At 39.4% G+C, this 11,389-nt stretch overlaps 1 long non-coding RNA gene across 3 annotated transcripts in view; it reads right to left on the bottom strand.

The window, feature by feature from the left end:
* LOC310889886 overlaps positions 1 to 10,264 on the bottom strand; it is an 85,408-nt gene extending 75,144 nt beyond the window's left edge. For 2 of the 3 annotated variants that reach the window (XR_014576870.1, XR_014576871.1), the window contains exons 1-2: positions 9,678 to 10,264; positions 7,212 to 7,268 (exon numbers count right to left, since the gene is read on the bottom strand). This is a non-coding gene — a long non-coding RNA (uncharacterized lncRNA). Of the gene's footprint in view, positions 1 to 6,662; positions 6,876 to 7,211; positions 7,269 to 9,677 lie in introns of all 3 variants that reach the window. The other variant, XR_014576872.1, reaches the window with a different exon arrangement.
* Between the last annotated feature and the right edge of the window lie 1,125 nt (positions 10,265 to 11,389).

Below are 11,389 nucleotides of genomic sequence, written 5' to 3'. Positions count from 1 at the left end.
TTTTCCTAATAACTCCCTGCACGCTGTTTGCCATCATCTGTTTATCACTTGAAAATGTAATCTGCCATTTTATTACCCACTCCCTGCACAGATCTTCACAGTCAGCCTTTGTATTTACTCTACTGAATCATCCAGTGTCCTCAGTAAACTTTGTCTCCTTCCTGCTCATCCCCTGATCATTCATGATCAAAGTAGCCCCACACTACATATACTGTGGGAGTCTACTGCTAACCTTTTCCCTTTCAGATTACTGATTCCAAGTCTCTTCTTCACATTTTCTAAGACAGTTATTTAAAAATGTGATGACCTTACACTTTGTCCCATGACAGTTAAATTGCTCTAAGACCCTTTGAGAAGGGACCTTGTCAAATATCTGCTAGAAATACAAGAAAACCATATCAACGGTATGTCTCCTGTGTATGGGCTTACAGTCTTCTTCAAAGCACTACAATACTTTTGCAAGGCAATATCTGTTTAACTATTCCTCAGTGTCTACCATTTATTCATATGAACAATAATCCCATTTTAAGAAGAGTGCCTAGCAATATTTTGTGTACAGCTAGCCTGTAATTACCTCTCACAGAACCTCCCTCAACAACTGGCATTGCATTAACCATCTTCTAATTCTGTGACATTAAGACAGCTTTAATCAAAAAGCTACATGTTAGAGTTTGCTAGCTCAGTTGTTTGGGTTTTGAGCTCCTTTAACATTTTAAAAATCTTCATGTTTTGTTGCTACTTATTTTGTTGATTTCTTCTATGCTGTTTTGTATATCAGTTCAGTTTGAAACAATTTCATTCCCAATTACACCTCCAATAAAAAGGCTCTTGTAGAACCAAGCCCTTTCAAGATGAAACTGAGGTCTAAAACATTTGTTTTTGCCTTTTTTCCTGTCTTTGTCTTTTTCTCTTAAATTTTATTTGCATTTGACGGTACCTTTTCCTGTACCCAAAGTGTTCACAAATATGTTTTTTTATTATTGTTTGTGCTTTTTTCTTCCCATTTGTCATCCCACATATTCATCTGGTGTGAGAGGGGTTGGGGCAGATGCTACTGTGCCTGCTTCACTGCCTAAGTATAGGTTCCTGATAAAATTCTCCTGAGCCCTTTTCAAAGCAGTGCTGTTAATAAAAGAGTTTTTTTCCACTACAGGAAACATAGAAAGTCACAAAACCAACAAGTCACGCAACTCATCTAGATCAAAGCATCATTCTGGATTACATTTTGAAAGGTTTTTAAATCAGTCCCACTTTGTCAATACATATGATTGCACCTGCATTTTCCTGGCAGTAACATTTGCTTGGTACAAGTTTTGTGTGAGCAAAGTCAAACTGCTTTTGCCTGCCAGTAACGGGGCTCAATATGTGAGTGCAAGCAGATTTCCAAACACCAAGAAGCTACTTTTCAAAACTTTGGCCCACAAATTTCTTCTTTTACAATTGAAAGATATTTCTACATTTAGAATTATCTTTTACAATTATTTGTTAGATCAGAGGCATAAACAGGGATTAGCTATTTCATTCCTCCCCTGTCTGAAATGCCATAAACAATGGTTTGATTAAAACCTGGCTAATTTGCTGGTCATATGACTTCTTCTGTGGTTACATGCCAGTTAATCAACATGAAGAGGTATGTAACTACAGTAGGGCATGTCTGGTTATTCAGTGGTATATAGGTAATATATCTGCCACCAGCCAGAATCGCATCAACAATTCAGCCTGCTCTCATCTGTGCTGCCAGCAGCCTGCACTTTTGAAAACTCATAACAGCCTTTTGTAGTGGGCAGAGCAGGAATGGTCTGCTTCACCAACTTTCCTTATATAACCTCATGCTTCAGCTGCTTTACAACACATGGGCTGGATCCCAAACATATGACAGCAAATTTCAAATGACAATAACAGAACAGGAAAGCCCATCCAATGTTGTAGGTTTGTCAAGCTGTTCAAACAAAACATAAAAGGCATCTTAGGGGCCTGACACATCAGCCACAATCAGTTTACAACTCTCACCTAATCTATCAAAATCTTATGCTTCCTTGTCTGGCAGCCCAATGTACCTGTGAAATCATAAAACCACCTGTCTGTCAAATCTGGTAGTGCTCACTGGCTTCTGTGAAGATGATAGCTATTTGTAGTTCTTACATGCTGAATGATGATCACTACTTGGTATTCAAATAAGTCTCAGAAAGCATGGTTTGTCTCTCCTGACTCCTGTTATTGTGCATGTTTCCAATACTCAAAATATTAATCTACATTACTGAGTCATAGCCTGTGAGCCTGCTGAAAACATTTTGTTCTTATCAGTCATGTCCTCAGGTTTCAGATGTGACGAAAAAATTCTTAAATCATTCATTTCTAATTGTTTTCCATCAATACTTCTGTAACCCAAATGCTGCAGCTGAGAGCAGAATTCAGATGTTCTCATTCCTGCTATACACAGCCTTATTCTCAAAATCCTTCAGCTTCAGTTGCTCATTGTAGACAATAAAGGTGGAGTTAAAGGTTTTAGAAACTGGTGTTTAATTTGCTGAGTAAAAGGGAAAGAAAAGACAGAAAATAATCTCTAAAGTGGAGGTTCATTACATCACATTTGCCCAGGAACTAAGGTTTCAATTTGATTGGCACAACAGCAGAAATAAGAGAGTCAGTCGTCTTCTCCTTTTGATAATACTTGCTGTAAGACTTTTAATTGCTCGGTATTGTATTACTCACTCATTAACTATCTTCTGACTCTTTAAAGCAGCACAAGAGACTACCAGCCACAATACATAGTAGGTATCTGAAGCTGCTCTTTTTCTCCTTTAAAATTATATGCTAATATAACAAAACAGATGGCAGATTATTCTTACTAGTATTGAGGCTTTTGACACCGTTCCCCACAACATTCTCCTCAAGAAACTGGCTGCTCGGGGCTTGGACTGGCGTACGCTTCGCTGGGTTAGAAACTGGCTGGATGGCCGGGCCCAGAGAGTTGTGGTGAATGGAGTCAAATCTGGTTGGAGGCCGGTCACTAGTGGAGTCCCCCAGGGCTCGGTACTGGGGCCGGTCCTCTTTAATATCTTTATTGATGATCTGGATGAGGGCGTCCAGTGCACCCTCAGTAAGTTTGCAGACGACACCAAGCTAAGTGCGTGTGTCGATCTGCTCGAGGGCAGGAAGGCTCTGCAGGAGGATCTGGATAGGCTGGAGCGATGGGCTGAGGTCAACTGCATGAAGTTCAACAAGGCCAAGTGCCGGGTCCTGCACCTGGGCTGCAACAACCCCAAGCAGAGCTACAGGCTGGGAGATGAGTGGCTGGAAAGCTGCCTGGCCGAGAAGGACCTGGGAGTATTGGTGGATAGTCGGCTGAATATGAGCCAGCAGTGTGCTCAGGTGGCCAAGAAGGCCAACGGCATCCTGGCCTGTATAAGAAGCAGTGTGGCCAGCAGGTCGAGGGAAGTGATTGTGCCCCTGTACTCGGCTCTGGTGAGGCCGCACCTCGAGTACTGTGTTCAGTTTTGGGCCCCTCGCTACAGGAAGGACATGGACGTGCTCGAGCGAGTCCAGAGAAGGGCGACCAAGCTTGTGAGGGGTCTGGAGAACAAGTCTTACGAGGAGCGGCTGAGGGAGCTGGGCTTGTTCAGCCTGGAGAAGAGGAGGCTCAGGGGCGACCTCATCGCTCTCTACAGTTACCTGAAAGGAGGCTGTAGAGAGGTGGGGGTTGGTCTATTCTCCCACGTGCCTAGTGACAGGACGAGGGGGAATGGGCTAAAGTTGCGACAGGGGAGTTTTAGGTTGGATGTTAGGAAGTACTTCTTTACCGAAAGGGTTATTAAGCATTGGAACGGGCTACCCAGGGAGGTGGTGGAGTCACCATCCCTGGAGGTCTTTAAAAGACGTTTAGATGTAGAGCTTAGGGATATGGTTTAGTGGAGTACTTAGTGTTAGGTCGGAGGTTGGACTCGATGATCTTGAGGTCTCTTCCAACCTAGAGAAATCTGTGAATCTGTGAATCTGTGAGGCCCTGATATTGCAAACCTTCCAAGCACAGCAGGTTTCATAAATATCACAAACCCTTGCAAACAACTTGCAGAGCTATCACCAAGTAAAAAGTAAGGGGGTCAACCAAATAGGTTCACTTCACAGGCCTAGTAGTATAGCAACACTGTAGAAATCTCCAGTCAGAGATGGAAAATTTCTCATGTCCCAGCTCAGAAGTACAAACCCACTATTTTTTCACCCCTACACACAACACTTCCTTATAACACCTTAATTTCTTCCAGCTGGAGAAAATTAAAATCACAGAATGTTCTTTGTTGAAATGGACCCACTAGGGCCATTCAGTACAACTCCTGGCTCCACACAGAGTAACCTAAGAGTCAAACCATGTATCTAAGAGTGTTGTCCAAACACTCTCTGAACACTGGCAGACATGGGGCCATGACGACTCCTCTGGATATGCTGTTCTAGTGCCCATCCACCCTCTCAGTGAAGAACCTTTTACTAAAATACTCTTTAAACTTCCATGGTGCATTTTTAAGCCATTCCCTCATATCCTATCACTGGTTACCAGAGAGATCAGAATGTCCCTCTCCACTACCTGTCATAAGGAACTTCTAAACAGCAGAGGTCACACTTCAGTCTCCTCTTCAATCTGAACAAACCAAGTATCCTCAGCTATTCATATGTATTGCCCTCCAGTCCTTTTACCACCTTTGCTGTCCCTTTTTGGACACTCTAATATTTTATATTCTTCTTGTATTGTGGCACCCAAAACTACGCTCAGTACTTGAGGTGAAGTTGCACCAGTGCAAACTATAGCAGCATAATCACTTCCCTCAAACAACTAGATACACTGCGTTTAATGCACTCCAGGAGACGGTTGACCTTTTTGGCTGTCAGGGCACATTGTTGACTCTTATTAAGATTACTGTTAACCAAAACCTCCACATCAGTCTCTGCAGGGTTGCAGTCCGGCCACTTGTTCCCCATTCTATTCATTCATCAAGGATTATACCTTGAGAGGGTATAATCTGCACTTGAGAAGCAGAGAATCTGGCATTTGCTCTTGTTAAATTTCATGGGGTCGGTGATTGCTCAGTGCTCTCACCTATCAAAATCTCTCTGTAAGGGAATCAAAAGCTCCTCCAAATTAAGTATCATTCACAAACTTACTTAGTGTGCACTCAACTCCTGTGTCCAGGTTATTGATAAAAGCATTGAAGAGAACTGACCACAAATGGATCCCTGGGGAGCACCACAAGTGACTGGTCTCCAGCCTGATGTAAACCCTTTTGCTATAGCCCTTTGAGCCTGACCTGCCAGCTGGGTTTTTGATGCATTTTATTACATAGTTGTAAATAATGTATACATACATACATACAATACTGAATGCTGGACATTTTCTCCAGAAGAATACTGTGAGAGACAATATCAAAAGCTTAGCTAAAATAAAAATTCAAAAAAAAAAAAAAAGACCTTTACTTGACATCTACTGCTTTCCTTTCTTCCACTAGGTGGGTAACCTCATAATGAAAGGACATTACATTAGTAAAGTATGACTTTCTCTTCTTGAATGCATGATGGCTTTGATCAATAACTGCATTGTTTTTCAAGTATTTTTCAACAACTCCCTGAATAATCGTCTCCATAATTTCACCAGCCTCTAAAGTGAGACTGACAGGCCTATAATTACCAAGGTCTTTTCTTTCCCTTTTTGAAAATTAGAATGACTTTTGCCAGCTTCCACTAAACAGGAACATTTCCAGATTCCCAAGACTGTTGATAGAAATCTCTGAGATTTCTGAGAGAAATCTCACAATAATATTGGCCAACACTTTCAGTACCCTGGGATGAATTCCATTGGGCCTCGTAGAATTCTGGGCTTTCAGCTGCAGCAGAAAATCCTATACATGTTTAATAGCAACAGGGAGCTCATCACCCCCCCCAAGTCATTGTCCTCCAGCCCAGGCTCTGGAGGTCCCAAGACTTGATCCCAAGAACTTTAACACTGGTGTTAAAGAGAGAGACAAAGAAGGCATTAAGCTTTATCTTCATCCTTATTCACAAGGTGACCAACCTCATTAAGTAGTGGACCAATGTTTTCTTTAATCCATCTTTTGCTGTAAACATACTTTCAAAAAGCCTTTTTTGTTATTCACCACAGTACTGGCCAGCTGCAACTCCAGCAGAGCTTTGACCATACAAATTTTCTCCCCACTATGGTAAGCAGCAACTTTTTAGTCCTCCTGTGTAGCCCGACCTCGATTCCAAAACCCACACACTTTCTTTTTCCACCAAACTTCCAGGAAGAGATTGCTGTTCAGCCAACCTGGCATTCTGCACTGCTTGCTTGATTTCAGACATGTTGGAATTATCTGCTCCTGTGCCCTTAAAAGATGGCTCTTATAAAGTGTCTGGTATTTATGGACCCCAATGCTTTTGAAAGCAGATTCCTACAGGTCCTTTTTAACTAGTCCCTTAAACAGCCTAAAGTTTGCTTTCCCAAAATCTAGGGTAGCAGATCTGCAGACAGGTGTTCCCGTATCTCCAAGGATTTTAAACTCAACAATTTCATGATCATTGCAGTCAAGGCCACCAATCCTCACTTCACCAATGAGATAATCTGTATTTACATACAACAGCTTGGAGAGGGCATATTTCCTTATTGGATCCCTTAGTACCTGTAAGAAAAAGTTATCTTCTGGGTGCCTCTGGAATTTCCTGGATTTGCTTGTGTCTGCTGTATAATTAACTAAAGGTAAGCTTTGATAATTTAGGATTCATTGGATTTGCAGCTGAACAACCATTAAGATACCACTTCCTTGTAGATTGTGTATTGTCCTTATATAACACAAACTGTGAAGTGTAGGTCCACTGCTAGGTTTCTCAGCCATCTGCCATATGTGTTAGTTCATCAGCATCAGCAGGGTGACAAGAAACAGGGAAAACACAGTATTGAGAAGACATTTATACATTATTACAAAATAAATAAATAAAATAATCTCTCACATACAATGCAAATTCGTAATATCAATAAGACGAATTTTAAGGTTGTGAGGTTCAACATTATACAACAGTCTCCCTAATAAAACATTTATGAAATTACTATACACGAAAAATTATAAGGAATCATTAACAGTGAGGCTTACATAAGCCAGGCTTATCCAATATAACCAAAACCCTATCTCAACTCAATACCATATAAAAAAAAATAAAATAAATCAAATTACCAGGCTCAGAAGTAAGCGAAATCCCATATTTCATTTGTTAGAACCATGGAACACAAGCTGAAAGAAAGAAATAATCATGTAAAATAAAAACATAAATGTTTCTCAAGAGGATGAATGCCTACAACTTGCAAAGCTTTTACTTTTGCAAGTAGCACATGTCTGTTTGCCATTAAAATCAGCAGGCTATTATTCATGGCAATATCTGCAGGAGCAGTTACAGCTTCATTTTAAAATACGAAAATTTAGCTCTCAGCAAGCTGCATGGAAAATTACTTTTAAAATACCTCAAAATCTCCAAACATTTTATTTGTAGTGAATTCCATATTCACTGTGGTCATCACAATGGCTCCAAGTTTTCTACTCAGTTAGTAAATGTGAATGTTCCTTCAATCATTAATTGATATTTGACATTTAATAACTGTTTAATTGCATTTAAATTACATTATTATATGAGGCATTTAAGTATTTAACATTAATAGCCTTGCCAATAATTGATTTTTTGAAATTGTTAGCTATCAAGCCCTTCATCAAATGAATCACCCATAGTAAGTAAAGGGAATTAGCCAGCTTCCTCTCACAGCCTCACCCCATCACACAACCCCAAGAAGACAGCTGTAAGGCAACAGTGTGGTTGAAAGAAATCCATTTACCCATTCTGCTGTTGCTTTCAGAAATGAAAACACTAAGGAACGTTTAACCACAGGGGCCTCTCACTTTTCATGGTGACAGCTCTGTGGCCCCTACTGAACTAGACTCTGCAGAGACACAGAAGAAATTTCTAAAGGTTCAGCTACTGTGCTGGACCATTAAGCCTCTGAGGCACCAAGAGGAACACAAAAGGATTGTCAGTGTCAGGTCTGAGACAGAAAAAAAAAGCTTTGAAATATAAGAACGGATAAAAAGAAAAGCCTGTACAGGTAAGTCATCCTTGGTCAGATAAAAATACCAGGAGAATGGATGATAAAACTTCATTTGTAAAGCTGCTGTCTCTGGGAGAAGCCCAACTCATTTATTTTAACTGAAAACCTGACACATTAGTTTGTTGCAACTTCAGGTTTTAAGAGCCCACAATGGCTACAAGCTCAGCAATAAGCATAAGAAGAATCACAGAGAAATAGAAGGGTAAACAAGCTTTCTGCATGCTTCTTTACGCACATTTCACCTACAGTATATCAAAGGGAAGATGACACATTTCACCCAAGTTGCTTATCAAAAAAGGCAAATTTTAATTTGTCCTAAAGGTGCCATAGAGAATATATAGCCAGGAATAAACTCAGTGATGAAGTGATTTGATGTTTATTAGATGTTTAAAGTTGTTCCTGGGGAATATTTGTAATAGAAATGTAGTTTTGAAATGACAAAATGTGACATCTTTAACAAAGGAAAACAGTATATCCAGACAGAACACTATAGATCCTGAATTCAGTTTGACTTCCTCACATCCCTTTCACCCCCATCCCTCCCCATTCCCCCCCCCCCCCCATTTCCTCAGTTGCAGCCTTATTGTGAAAGACATGAAGTTTTAAAGCTTTTAGTTTTGTGACCTTTTGATTTATCTGGGACAATTGTATATAAATATCCAGAGTTCCACATCCTTGATAAACATCAGTTTTCCCAGTTTGTAGGTTGGCATATTTTGGGCTGTCTCTGCATAGGTAAGATTTATGTTGGAAGCATAAAATGAGAGCAAAGAAAAATGAAAATTATGATGAAAGGCTTTTCCTTAGTTAGCAGAAGTCCTAACTCTAACCAAAATAATTTTAGATAATAATCTTTATAAGATGTAACTGAGATTTGTACGCTTCAGAGACAAGACAAGTCCAATCAAAAGATATAGATTGAAAGTTACTTTGCTTAAAGCATTGCAAATGGAGTTTGGAGGTAATTTAAATGGGATGAAAGGACTTTCTCTACACTGAATGCAGTCTAAGACTAGAAAATGGTGTTCTTAAGGTATGATGTGTTATGAGAACTATTAGCCTGAAGAAAAGCCATTACAACATATGTAATTAAAAGTTGTTCTGATGTTTCTATAAGAGCATGCAACATACACTTTCTCAAAATACAGTCAATACATGTGGAAAGAAGGGAAAAGACAGAACAAGGAAAAATGTTGGACAATGAATCCCCTTTGATATGGAGCAGTAATAGCTCTTGGCTTAATGCTTCTTCACACACACGCAGAGAAGGAGGTGGGTCTGCGAACTAACTTTCTCCATTCTCCCAACCCCTCCTCCTATCTTCTGCTTCATTACCCTTCCCCAAAACCAGGTCTCCAAATCCAAGTCCCATTTATCTACTGAACAGCCCATTGCTATAAGCAAAAACCTCAATATATGTTCCAGGCTCCTGTACCTCTTACTTCCTATTAGAAACCTTGGAAAGCCATGCCCTTTCTTTTACACATCAAGTCATTGCCCACCTAAGGAACATTTTAATTTGTGATGCCCTTGCTCACTTCCTCACCTCTCTTTCTGTTGAGCTGGAACAGAAGTACAGTCTGAGGTGGTTGGTTTTGTTCCTCTAAGTGCTTCAAGGCATAGCAAAGCAATCCAAGCAGCTGAGAACATAGCCAAACACTGAGAAAGGGACCACAGATTGCTCATTGGTGTCAATTGCCTCTGTATCTAGCATGTCAGGGAGGTATCTCCCACTAGCAACACTAGCACCTGTAACCTTCCGAACTGTTTCACTTCTAATCAGTTTCACCTTCTGTGAATTCAGCCTCTGATTCAGTTTAGATTTGACTCTAGTGAAAAATATTTAAAGAATATTTTGTCTGGAATATTAAAAGGATGAGGACCGTTTTTTACTTAATGTAACTTTTGAACACTAAGCCACGTGTACAGTCTAAATTAAACAAATTAGTGTTCTTGCACAGATGTGCTAAATGAGTTATATCTGAAATTCACTACTCTTCATTAGTGAATTTATATTTGTACGCTACTAAAGCAAGAATCTCCATGACAGTATTTAATGCACCACTTGTCTAAGTCCAAAGGTTTGTTGCAGGAATGTGATGAAATCACATGATCCATGCATAGAGTAGAATACCATCCAACCACTTCCTTATTTTTGTCTTTCTTGTTTATTCTCTGTTTTCTTTTGTACATATTTGACAAACTTTTTTTTTTTTTCCTCCCTCTCTGGTAAGGTATGTGAGAGGATGCACTAAAACAATAATGCAATGCAGTCTTTTACTAAGTATTTAAAGGCCACAAAATAAAAGCACTTAGCACATATTGAACATTGCAGCTTCAAAATGTTTTTGCAAACTTCATTGATTAATCTTCCAGAAACTCCCTGAATTATCTAAGATGTATCACTCCTGTCTCACTAATGGAAAGGTTGGGTAATCTAGCTAGGAAGAACTGTGAATTGTGACTTTCTTTTCTTTACATAAGTGAAACTTTTCTTTCTGGTACATCCTCGCTAGGTACATTACCAGCTATGTGCACATAGTTGTTCTGAATGAAAATGAACATGTACTGTTGAAGTCTGTTCACTAAAAAGCTATTACCTTTCTAGGAAAGTTCTCTCACTCTCTCTCTTTATTGAATTTGATTGCTCTCAGCTGACCATTATATCTAAGTTTGTAGTTTGTACCAGAAACAAGCAAAATAAATAAACGAAGAAAAAATTATTAAAAAAATGTGAATTTACTAACAATTACCATTATGTAATAAAGTGTAGTGTCTCTCAAGGTTACTTCCCTTCTGAAATTTTCTATTTTATTGCTAGCTTATTTTCTATTTTGTGCTTTTTTTTCTTAAATTTGCTGCTTAAAGGTTAGTAATGAACAAATTGGTAACATCTTAATGCAACTGTGTTGATGAAAGTTATTAAATAGGTAATTCTCTATGAGTTAAAGGTTTTGTTGGGCCACTTTCAATGGAGTTGTTTGAGTCTGAGACGCAACATCGTGAGCAAAAAATGACTCAAGTTTGCACTTCATTTCCTTTATTCTGGCTGAGACCCTGACAAATATCATTCAGAAATGATATGGTGGCTTGAAAGGTACAGATGATTGTATTTGAAAGTAGAAGAATCTCCCTTTTCTTCCATAGCAGATTTCTAATAAAAAATCTGTTACAGCAGTTTGAATGTGTATTGAAACAAGAACACTGGCTTCTAAGAAAACAGCTTCTTTTAACCTATTGTGTGACAGCAGATTCCCA

This window comes from Anser anser, assembly GCF_964211835.1.
Source record: "Anser anser genome assembly, chromosome: Z".
Classification (NCBI taxonomy): Eukaryota; Metazoa; Chordata; class Aves; order Anseriformes; family Anatidae; genus Anser; species Anser anser.
Note: the sequence above shows the minus strand (reverse complement) of the source record. Positions and strands in the feature narration are given on the sequence as shown.